Source organism: Rattus norvegicus, chromosome 5 (assembly GCF_021556685.1).
Source record: "Rattus norvegicus strain SHRSP/BbbUtx chromosome 5, alternate assembly SHRSP_T2T, whole genome shotgun sequence".
Classification (NCBI taxonomy): domain Eukaryota; kingdom Metazoa; phylum Chordata; class Mammalia; order Rodentia; family Muridae; genus Rattus; species Rattus norvegicus.
The window spans coordinates 111615330-111626949 of record NC_141538.1 but is presented as its reverse complement, the minus strand read 5'-3'; positions in this window follow the sequence as shown (position 1 = coordinate 111626949).

Here is an 11620-nt window from a genome sequence, read left to right as displayed (position 1 = left end):
ATTTTGTGGGTAGCATAAATATCAGTTTTTGGGCTGTAAGTGGTTATCAAATTTATGCCAAAATGATTACATTTGATCCCATTTATCATTGCAAAGAAAGATGTTAGAATTAAAAATATTTTAGCTTGAAGATAAAGTTACTACAATTTTATTTCACTAATAGAGTTGGGTATATGACCCCAAGTGTCAAATACATTTGTAAACTTAGTTACTTGGAATTCAAATTTATTTTCCTATAAAGGGTGTTATTTATTTCCTTAGTTTCTTTACCTCAAACCTCCTTATACACCTATTTTTACTATACCTTAACAGTACTACATTATGCTGGAGTTTATCCCAAGTATTTATTTGTAAGAGGGAGAGAAGTTTTCCTAGAAAGTATAACAATAAGTTTGCTATGAAATTGATCAGAACAGAAATATCACTGTGTTTAATTTTTGGATATACATAAAGATCTATGTAGTGTTTGGTACTACACATGGTTTCAGGCATATACTATGATCTAAAGTGATATTCTTTATGGATCCTGAGGGATTACTGTGTGAATAAAACAGCATTACCAATTAGAAAACCCTGCATAAAATAGCAAGATTTTTATAATTAGCCCAATCTCCAACACAGTTGGACACATGCTAGACTTATGAAAAAGGGTTACTAGGTCAAATATTAGAAAGCAAGAGGTGTAGGTAGAAAGTCCTTAGCTTTGCAGGAACTGAGAAATTAGTTCTTTAGATCTTTATTAGCTGTATCCTATGGTCTGCACCCTGGCAGGGAATGTTGGCCAGCAACTCCTTGAAGCTCTGATCTTTTTGGAAGACAGGTGCATCAAATTATTTTGGGTAAGGCAGATACTACCAAAAAAATTCTAAGTTTACTTCTGTATTCACTGAGCAACTACTGCTCAGAGTTTGGATTGTTATAAACATCTGCAAATGAAGAAAGATTTCTCTGGGTAGCTGCAAATATTACAACTCTGTCACATTTATATTTATTTTTATAAATTAAAATATGTAGCAAGGAGATGGCTCAGTAGGCAAAATGAAGGACCTAAGGTTAGATCTCCAGCACCATCTAAAAATCAAGAATGGGAAGTCCTGAGGATGGGGAGACTGAAGGATTTTTGGAGTTTCTTGTTAGCAAGTCAGTCTAGCTTAAACAGCAGACTCTAGGTTCAGTGAGAGACCCTGCCTCAAAACACAAACAAAACAACAAACAAAAACCTAGCTGGCTCCAAGGTTCAATGAGAGACCTTGTCTCAGAAAATAACCCACCATCAAATTCTGACTTCCACATGCATGCACACACACCTGCATATTTATAACACACACACACACACACACACACACACACACACACTCACACACATACACACACGCGCGCGCGCGCCCGCATGCATGCATGCATGCACACATGCACACACACATGAATGCACGTACACACACAAGTATCTAGCAGTTTCACAAATATTTCCTATGTTTGTATACACTAAGATATGGGTCCATTCTTACAAGCTAACAAAAAGCAAACCCCTGGACTCGGGGCTTTTCAGGTAGCCTGGGGCTTCCTGCTTCACATCATCTGATACTATCAGCAGCCAAACAGGTTTGAATTATTACTTAAGCCAATTTTAGCATGCATTGTAATAAAAAAATTAAAAAATATAGTTGCAATCTTAGTAATTACTAAAAAAAGGATAGTAAGGTCAGAAAAGAACAGTTTAATTAGCGGAAGATGTAGATTCTGCCGCCGCTGTTGATAATGATGAATAACATTAATTGGAGGCTTAAAAATGTGTCAGGCATTGTGTTAAACACTTTAAATAAATTATTTCACTTAATCCTAACAACCCCAAGAGGAAGGTACATTATTATGCACAATTTACCAGTGAGGAAATTGAGGGATCTAAAGGTCAAATAACTCACCCATGGTCAGACACCCATAAGTGCAGAGCCAAGATTACGGTCCAGACAGCAGAAATCTTTTCCCAGACCCTTGACCATTGCACTCTACCAAGGTTGGATGGGAGCAAACAGTGGGAGACTGGCTTTTTTTGTTTAAGAACTTGATTTTTCTGGCTCGTGGATAACCTTTCTGTCTTTTGATGCTTGTGTGTTATTAATTTCTCATATTACCCCACTCAGGATTCCACTCCAGTCCTGGCTTTCTTTCCATTCAAAGAGGCTGGGAGAGGCTTCCAGGAAGAGGCTTATCAGGGGCTGAGGCAGAGTGATGGGGAAATGGGTTCAACATGAGCTGTGTGTATAGAAAATGTTGACTGGGGGAGTGTAAGGCATCACTGTGAACACTGACCCACGCTAGGAGGGAAAGCAAGTTTGATGCTAAGCTGCCATCTTTTTATGGAAGGAAAGGAGCCAGTGACCACAATTATTTTTACTTATTTATTTATTTACTTTATTTTCTGTTTGGAGAGGGTGCACAGGAGTAGTGGAAGCAGGCCCAGCAGGTCACCGGTCTGTATGCTTCTTGGTTGTAACTGGAAGTCCTGGCTGTTGCCTTTGTGCCCCAGAACTATTTTATTGCTGTTATAAACTACTAGCTATCTGCTTTTAGGGGAATAACAGATGGTCATGCTGGAACTGAGCTTTTTATCTGAATCTTCAGAACCTTTTTGCACACAATTTATGAAGTTCACTTCTTTGCAAATTCAGTGCTTTCCCGCAGCTTTTCCTTTTGAGACAAGCCACAAGAGCCTCGTTTCTGTCGGGCATTGCCTATTAGTGGTAGTACTCTTTTCTTATTTAATCGGCTTCTACCAAGGAATAAGGCTGAGTCCCGAGATGTCCTGTTTATGAGGGTGAAAAGATTTTGGAAGCCTGTCTAAAAATAACACAGCGAATCTGCCACCTGGGTCTCCCTCCTGTATTCACTCTTGTATTTTTCTCAATTTTGCTTACGGCGTTTGAGCTAATAGCTTAGCTTTGGTCAGAATGGGAAGAACCTGACTGAGTCAAGTGTCGGTGGGTATGACACCCATATTCTTTTGGGCCAGTGGAGAGGGTGCTTCCAATCTGGGTGTTTGGCTAGGTAACTAGGATGACATAGTCTATAATCCTGGTCTGATTAAATTAAAGTTTTACAGTGCATTATTTGATTCACTATTTTTAAAATAGTAACAGTACGCCAGATCCTCTTTATTGGCAGTTTTAGTTTCTGTATGTTTTCTTGAGGTCAGCCTTGGTATGAAAATACTAAATGGTAGGTGCTGGGTCTGTATTCAATGAAAAGCCATGTCTCTCACAAGTGCTTAGCACTAGGCTTGATGATATCACTAAAGAGCAAATAAATGAACAAGTAAAAAGATTAACAATGAAAATATGACCGGATAAGAATATTGAATGGAAAGTACAACAAATAAACTATTAAGTTCTAGATTGCATATGATTCTGTGACACATGATCAAAACTCATTCTGTCCTAGTCCATCCTGCTAGGGATAAGAATCATTCTTTGTCCACTGTATGCATGTATACGGTGCCTGACCGTTGCTCACTAAGAAGCCATTATAGACATCAGAGGAGCTTACTGTCACAGTTCCTTCATTCAAGTAACACACATGAGTGAAGCTCTACATCGCAATGTCCATGTCTCATTTCCCTTACTTCCTCTCTCACCTCGGCATGCTATCATCTCACAGTACCTGACAGAGAAGCCTATATGGTACCATAAGATATTAGGATATTCTGAGAAAAAGGAAATTTTATATGACTTCTCTTGTAGTATTTTGTTAGAACTGCTCTGTTGTATTACTGATAGTTGTTACTGTGCGCTTAATTAATAACAAGATTTAATATATACTATCTATATATGTATAGAATCTATACACATATATATGGTTTTGGTAATATCCATAGTTTCTGGCATTTACTATGGCCTGAGGAGATATTCTTTATGGAACGTGAGGGACTACTGTATGAATTAAATCAGTATTACCAATAAGAGAAAGTTCTTGCATGAGTAAGATGTTATCATTATCCCCAATCTACAAGACAGCCGGATATGAGTTAGACTTAGAAAACAGAACTCAATATGTTTAATATAATTTTTAAAACTGTAAATATTAAATACCTCACAACAAAGGAGTCAGTGGAAAGAGCCCAGAATTCCCAAAATTATAGACACAAATGGTCAATAAATATTTTTTTTGTGTGTGAATATCATTTTTTTTTATTAACTTGAGTATTTCTTATATACATTTCGAGTGTTATTCCCTTTCCCGGTTTCCGGGCAAACATCCCCCTCCCCCCTCCCCTTCCTTATGGGTGTTCCCCTCCCAACCCTCCCCCCATTGCCGCCCTCCCCCCATAGACTAGTTCACTGGGGGTTCAGTCTTAGCAGGACCCAGGGCTTCCCCTTCCACTGGTGCTCTTACTAGGATATTCATTGCTACCTATGGGGTCAGAGTCCAGGGTCAGTCCATGTATAGTCTTTAGGTAGTGGCTTAGTCCCTGGAAGCTCTGGTTGCTTGGCATTGTTGTACTTTTGGGGTCTCGAGCCCCTTCAAGCTCTTCCAGTTCTTTCTCTGATTCCTTCAATAGGGGACCTATTCTCAGTTCAGTGGTTTGCTGCTGTCATTCACCTCTGTATATGCTGTATTCTGGCTGTGTCTCTCAGGAGCGATCTACATCCGGCTCCTGTCGGTCTGCACTTCTTTGCTTCATCCATCTTGTCTAATTGGGTGGCTGTATATGTATGGGCCACATGTGGGGCAGGCTCTGAATGGGTGTTCCTTCAGTCTCTGTTTTAATCTTTGCCTCTCCCTTCCCTGACAAGGGTATTCTTTTTCCTCATTTAAAGAAGGAGTGAAGCATTCACATTTTGATCATCCGTCTTGAGTTTCGTTTGTTCTAGGGATCTAGGGTAATTCAAGCATTTGGGCTAATAGCCACTTATCAATGAGTGCATACCATGTATGTCTTTCGGTGATTGGGTTAGCTCACTCAGGATGATATTTTCCAGTTCCAACCATTTGCCTACGAATTTCATAAACTCGTTGTTTTTGATAGCTGAGTAATATTCCATTGTGTAGATGTACCACATTTTCTGTATCCATTCCTCTGTTGAAGGGCATCTGGGTTCTTTCCATTTTCTGGCTATTATAAATAAGGCTGCGATGAACATAGTGGAGCACGTGTCTCTTTTATATGTTGAGGCATCTTTTGGGTATATGCCCAAGAGAGGTATAGCTGGGTCCTCAGGCAGTTCAATGTCCAATTTTCTGAGGAACCTCCAGACTGATTTCCAGAATGGTTTTACCAGTCTGCAATCCCACCAACAATGGAGGAGTGTTCCTCTTTCTCCACATCCTCGCCAGCATCTGCTGTCATCTGAGTTTTTGATCTTAGCCATTCTCACTGGTGTGAGGTGAAATCTCAGGGTTGTTTTGATTTGCATTTCCCTTATGACTAAAGATGTTGAACATTTCTTTAGGTGTTTCTCAGCCATTCGGCATTCCTCAGCTGTGAATTCTTTGTTTAGCTCTGAACCCCATTTTTAATAGGGTTATTTGTTTCCCTGCGGTCTAACTTCTTGAGTTCTTTGTATATTTTGGATATAAGGCCTCTATCTGTTGTAGGATTGGTAAAGATCTTTTCCCAATCTGTTGGTTGCCGTTTTGTCCTAACCACAGTGTCCTTTGCCTTACAGAAGCTTTGCAGTTTTATGAGATCCCATTTGTCGATTCTTGATCTTAGAGCATAAGCCATTGGTGTTTTGTTCAGGAAATTTTTTCCAGTGCCCATGTGTTCCAGATGCTTCCCTAGTTTTTCTTCTATTAGTTTGAGTGTGTCTGGTTTGATGTGGAGGTCCTTGATCCACTTGGACTTAAGCTTTGTACAGGGTGATAAGCATGGATCGATCTGCATTCTTCTACATGTTGCCCTCCTGTTGAACCAGCACCATTTGCTGAAAATGCTATCTTTTTTCCATTGGATGGTTTTGGCTCCTTTGTCAAAAATCAAGTGACCATAGGTGTGTGGGTTCATTTCTGGGTCTTCAATTCTATTCCATTGGTCTATCTGTCTGTCTCTGTACCAATACCATGCAGTTTTTATCACTATTGCTCTGTAATACTGCTTGAGTTCAGGGATAGTGATTCCCCCTGAAGTCCTTTTATTGTTGAGGATAACTTTAGCTATCCTGGGTTTTTTGTTATTCCAGATGAATTTGCAAATTGTTCTGTCTAACTCTTTGAAGAATTGGATTGGTATTTTGATGGGGATTGCATTGAATCTGTAGATTGCTTTTGGTAAAATGGCCATTTTTACTATATTAATCCTGCCAATCCATGAGCATGGGAGATCTTTCCATCTTCTGAGGTCTTCTTCAATTTCTTTCTTCAGTGTCTTGAAGTTCTTATTGTACACATCTTTTACTTGCTTGGTTAAAGTCACACCGAGGTACTTTATATTATTTGGATCTATTATGAAGGGTGTCGTTTCCCTAATTTCTTTCTCGGCTTGTTTCTCTTTTGTATAGAGGAAGGCAACTGATTTATTTGAGTTAATTTTATACCCAGCCACTTTGCTGAAGTTGTTTATCAGCTTTAGTAGTTCTCTGGTGGAACTTTTGGGATCACTTAAATATACTATCATGTCATCTGCAAATAGTGATATTTTGACCTCTTCTTTTCCGATCTGTATCCCTTTGATCTCCTTTTGTTGTCTGATTGCTCTGGCTAGAACTTCAAGAACTATATTGAATAAGTAGGGAGAGAGTGGGCAGCCTTGTCTAGTCCCTGATTTTAGTGGGATTGCTTCAAGTTTCTCTCCATTTAGTTTAATGTTAGCAACTGGTTTGCTGTATATGGCTTTTACTATGTTTAGGTATGGGCCTTGAATTCCTATTCTTTCCAGGACTTTTATCATGAAGGGGTGTTGAATTTTGTCAAATGCTTTCTCAGCATCTAATGAAATGATCATGTGGTTCTGTTCTTTCAGTTTGTTTATATAATGGATCACGTTGATGGTTTTCCGTATATTAAACCATCCCTGCATGCCTGGGATGAAGCCTACTTGATCATGGTGGATGATTGTTTTGATGTGCTCTTGAATTCGGTTTGCCAGAATTTTATTGAGTATTTTTGCGTCGATATTCATAAGGGAAATTGGTCTGAAGTTCTCTTTCTTTGTTGTGTCTTTGTGTGGTTTAGGTATAAGAGTAATTGTGGCTTCGTAGAAGGAATTCGGTAGGGCTCCATCTGTTTCAATTTTGTGGAATAGTTTGGATAATATTGGTATGAGGTATTCTATGAAGGTTTGATAGAATTCTGCACTAAACCCGTCTGGACCTGGACTCTTTTTGGTTGGGAGACCTTTAATGACTGCTTCTATTTACTTAGGAGTTATGGGGTTGTTTAACTGGTTTATCTGTTCCTGATTTAACTTCGATACCTGGTATCTGTCTAGGAAATTGTCCATTTCCTGAAGATTTTCAAATTTTGTTGAATATAGGTTTTTATAGTAAGATCTGATGATTTTTTTGAATTTCCTCTGAATCTGTAGTTATGTCTCCCTTTTCATTTCTGATTTTGTTAATTTGGACGCACTCTCTGTGTCCTCTCGTTAGTCTGGCTAAGGGTTTATCTATCTTGTTGATTTTCTCAAAGAACCAACTTTTGGTTCTGTTGATTCTTTCTATGGTCCTTTTTGTTTCTACTTGGTTGATTTCAGCTCTGAGTTTGGTTATTTCCTGCCTTCTACTCCTCCTGGGTGTATTTGCTTCTTTTTGTTCTAGAGCTTTTAGGTGTGCTGTCAAGCTGCTGACATATGCTCTTTCCTGTTTCTTTCTGCAGGCACTCAACGCTATGAGTTTTCCTCTTAGCACAGCTTTCATTGTGTCCCATAAGTTTGGGTATGTTGTACCTTCATTTTCATTAAATTCTAAAAAGTTTTTAATTTCTTTCTTTATTTCTTCCTTGACCAGGTTATCATTGAGTAGAGCATTGTTCAATTTCCACGTATATGTGGGCATTCTTCCCTTATTGTTATTGAAGACCAGTTTTAGGCCGTGGTGGTCCGATAGCACGCATGGGATTATTTCTATCTTTCTGTACCTGTTGAGGCCCGTTTTTTGACCAATTATATGGTCAATTTTGGAGAAAGTACCATGAGGAGCTGAGAAGAAGGTATATCCTTTTGCTTTAGGATAGAATGTCCTATAAATATCCGTTAAGTCCATTTGGCTCATGACTTCTCTTAGTCTGTCGACATCACTGTTTAATTTCTGTTTCCATGATCTGTCCATTGATGAGAGTGGGGTGTTGAAATCTCCCACTATTATTGTGTGAGGTGCAATGTGTGTTTTGAGCTTTAGTAAGGTTTCTTTTACGTACGTAGGTGCCCTTGTATTTGGGGCATAGATATTTAGGATTGAGAGTTCATCTTGGTGGATTTTTCCTTTGATGAATATGAAGTGTCCTTCCTTATCTTTTTTGATGACTTTTAGTTGGAAATTGATTTTATTTGATATTAGAATGGCTACTCCAGCTTGCTTCTTCTGACCATTTGCTTGGAAAGTTGTTTTCCAGCCTTTCACTCTGAGGTAGTGTCTGTCTTTGTCTCTGAGGTATGTTTCCTGTAGGCAGCAGAATGCAGGGTCCTCGTTGCGTATCCAGTTTGTTAATCTATGTCTTTTTATTGGGGAGTTGAGGCCATTGATATTGAGAGATATTAAGGAATAGTGATTATTGTTTCCCTTTATATTCATATTTGGATGTGAGGTTATGTTTGTGTGCTTTCATTCTCTTTGTTTTGTTGCCAAGACGATTAGTTTCTTGCTTCTTCTAGGGTATAGCTTGCCTCCTTATGTTGGGCTTTAGCATTTATTATCCTTTGTAGTGCTGGATTTGTAGAAAGATATTGTGTAAATTTGGTTTTGTCATGGAATATCTTGGTTTCTCCATCAATGTTAATTGAGAGTTTTGCTGGATACAGTAACCTGGGCTGGCATTTGTGTTCTCTTAGGGTCTGTATGACATCAGTCCAGGATCATCTGGCCTTCATAGTTTCTGGCGAGAAGTCTGGTGTGATTCTGATAGGTCTCCCTTTATATGTTACTTGACCTTTTTCCCTTACTGCTTTTAATATTCTTTCTTTATTTTGTGCGTTTGGTGTTTTGACAATTATGTGACGGGAGGTGTTTCTTTTCTGGTCCAATCTATTTGGAGTTCTGTAGGCTTCTTGTATGTCTATGGGTATCTCTTTTTTTAGGTTAGGGAAGTTTTCTTCTATGATTTTGTTGAAGATATTTACTGGTCCTTTGAGCTGGGAGTCTTCACTCTCTTCTATACCTATTATCCTTAGGTTTGATCTTCTCATTGAGTCCTGGATTTCTTGTATGTTTTGGACCAGTAGCTTTTTCCGCTTTACATTATCTTTGACAGTTGAGTCAATGATTTCTATGGAATCTTCTGCTCCTGAGATTCTCTCTTCCATCTCTTGTATTCTGTTGGTGAAGCTTGTATCTACAGCTCCTTGTCTCTTCTTTTGGTTTTCTATATCCAGGGTTGTTTCCATGTGTTCTTTCTTGATTGCTTCTATTTCCATTTTTAATTCCTTCAACTGTTTGATTGTGTTTTCCTGGAATTCTTTCAGGGATTTTTGCGATTCCTCTCTGTACGCTTCTACTTGTTTATTAATGTTTTCCTGTATTTCCCTAAGTGTGTTCATGTCTTTCTTGAAGTCCTCCAGCATCATGATCAAATATGATTTTGAAACTAGATCTTGCTTTTCTGGTGTGTTTGGATATTCCATGTTTGTTTTGGTGGGAGAATTGGGCTCCGATGATGGCATGTAGTCTTGGTTTCTGTTGCTTGGGTTCCTGCGCTTGCCTCTCGCCATCAGATTATCTCTAGTGTTACTTTGTTCTGCTATTTCTGACAGTGGCTAGACTGTCCTATAAGCCTGTGTGTCAGGAGTGCTGTAGACCTGTTTTCCTCTCTTTCAGTCAGTTATGGGGACAGAGTGTTCTGCTTTCGGGTGTGTAGTTTTTCCTCTCTACAGGTCTTCAGCTGTTCCTGTGGGCCTGTGTCTTGAGTTCACCAGGCAGCTTTCTTGCAGCAGAAAATTTGGTCTTACCTGTGGTCCTGAGGCTCAAGTTCGCTCGTGGGGTGCTGCCCAGGGGCTCTCTGCAGCAGCAGCAACCAGGAAGACCTGTGCTGCCCCTTCCGGGAGCTTCAGTGCACCAGGGTTCCAGATGGTCTTTGGCTTTTTCCTCTGGCATCCGAGATGTGTGTGCAGGGAGCAGTCTCTTCTGGTTTCCCAGGCTTGTCTGCCTCTCTGAAGGTTTAGCTCTCCCTCCCACGGGATTTGGGTGCAGAGAACTGTTTATCAGGTCTGTTTCTTTCAGGTTCCGGAGGTGTCTCAGGCAGGTGTCCTGCCGCTCCTGGGCCCTCCCCCACGGGAGCCCAGAGGCCTTATACAGTTTCCTCTTGGGCCAGGGATGTGGGCAGGGGTGAGCAGTGTTGGTGGTCTCTTCCGCTCTGCAGCCTCAGGAGTGCCCACCTGACCAGGCGGTTGGATCTCTCTCTCACCGGGTCTGGGAGCAGAGAGCTGCTGCGGGCCGGCATCCGTGGGTGTGGGACTTCCGGTAAACACAGAACGTGCCTGGTCCTAGAGAAATTCTGCTTCCGTGTGTCCCAAGCTCACCAGGCAGCTTTCTTGCAGCAGAAAATTTGGTCTTACCTGTGGTCCCGAGGCTCAGGTTCGCTCGTGGGGTGCTGCCCAGGGGCTCTCTGCAGCGGCCCAATAAATATTTTTAAGATTGTTGAACAGTGCCAAAATCCATCAGGAAAATGCAAATTAATATTACTTTGAGATCACATCTTTGCCGGTGTCAGAATGGCTACCGTCAGGACAACAAATGCTAACAAGGATGTGGGGAAAGAGAAACCCTTATTCCTAGTTGGTGGGACTGTAGACTAAGTGGTTGTTATGGAAGTCAGTGTGGAGGTTACTTTTAAACTGGATCTGTACGCTCCAGCTCTTCCACTCCTAGACTCTTCATACTTCCACATAGACATCCGTGTTCATTAGCGCATTATCCACACTAAAAAGAAAATAAGATCAGCCTGAATCTCTATTAATGAAATGATGGACATTAAAAATGTGGAGCATATGTACAGAAGAATTGTATCTGGCTGTAAAAAAAATTAAATTATAAAATTTTAAGGAAAATTCATAGAGCTGGGAAAATATATCAGTGAAGTGAACTAGGCTCCAAGAGACAAATACCATATGTTCTTTCTCATATACCTGCTCCAGCTTAGTATCTGTATTTATGTTAGAAAAATTACATGATGAAATATGCTGCATATTCTTTTTTTCCCTGTGTAACATTTGCTTTTTATTGAGAATCAACAGTGTGGCAAAATAAGACAAGCATTGCGAATACAGTAACTCCCTAACATATTATGCATATTATCTATATTTTGAAGATATGGAAATTAACACTCAAGTTCAATTGACACTTGAGTGTCAATTGGCAGATCCAGATTTTCTGATGCTAAACTCAGAATATTTTTTATCATTGCTATTTTTTAAAATGATCTTATGCGTGTATGGGAGGCCAAAAGAGGGCATCAGATCCCTTGGGACTATGGGATG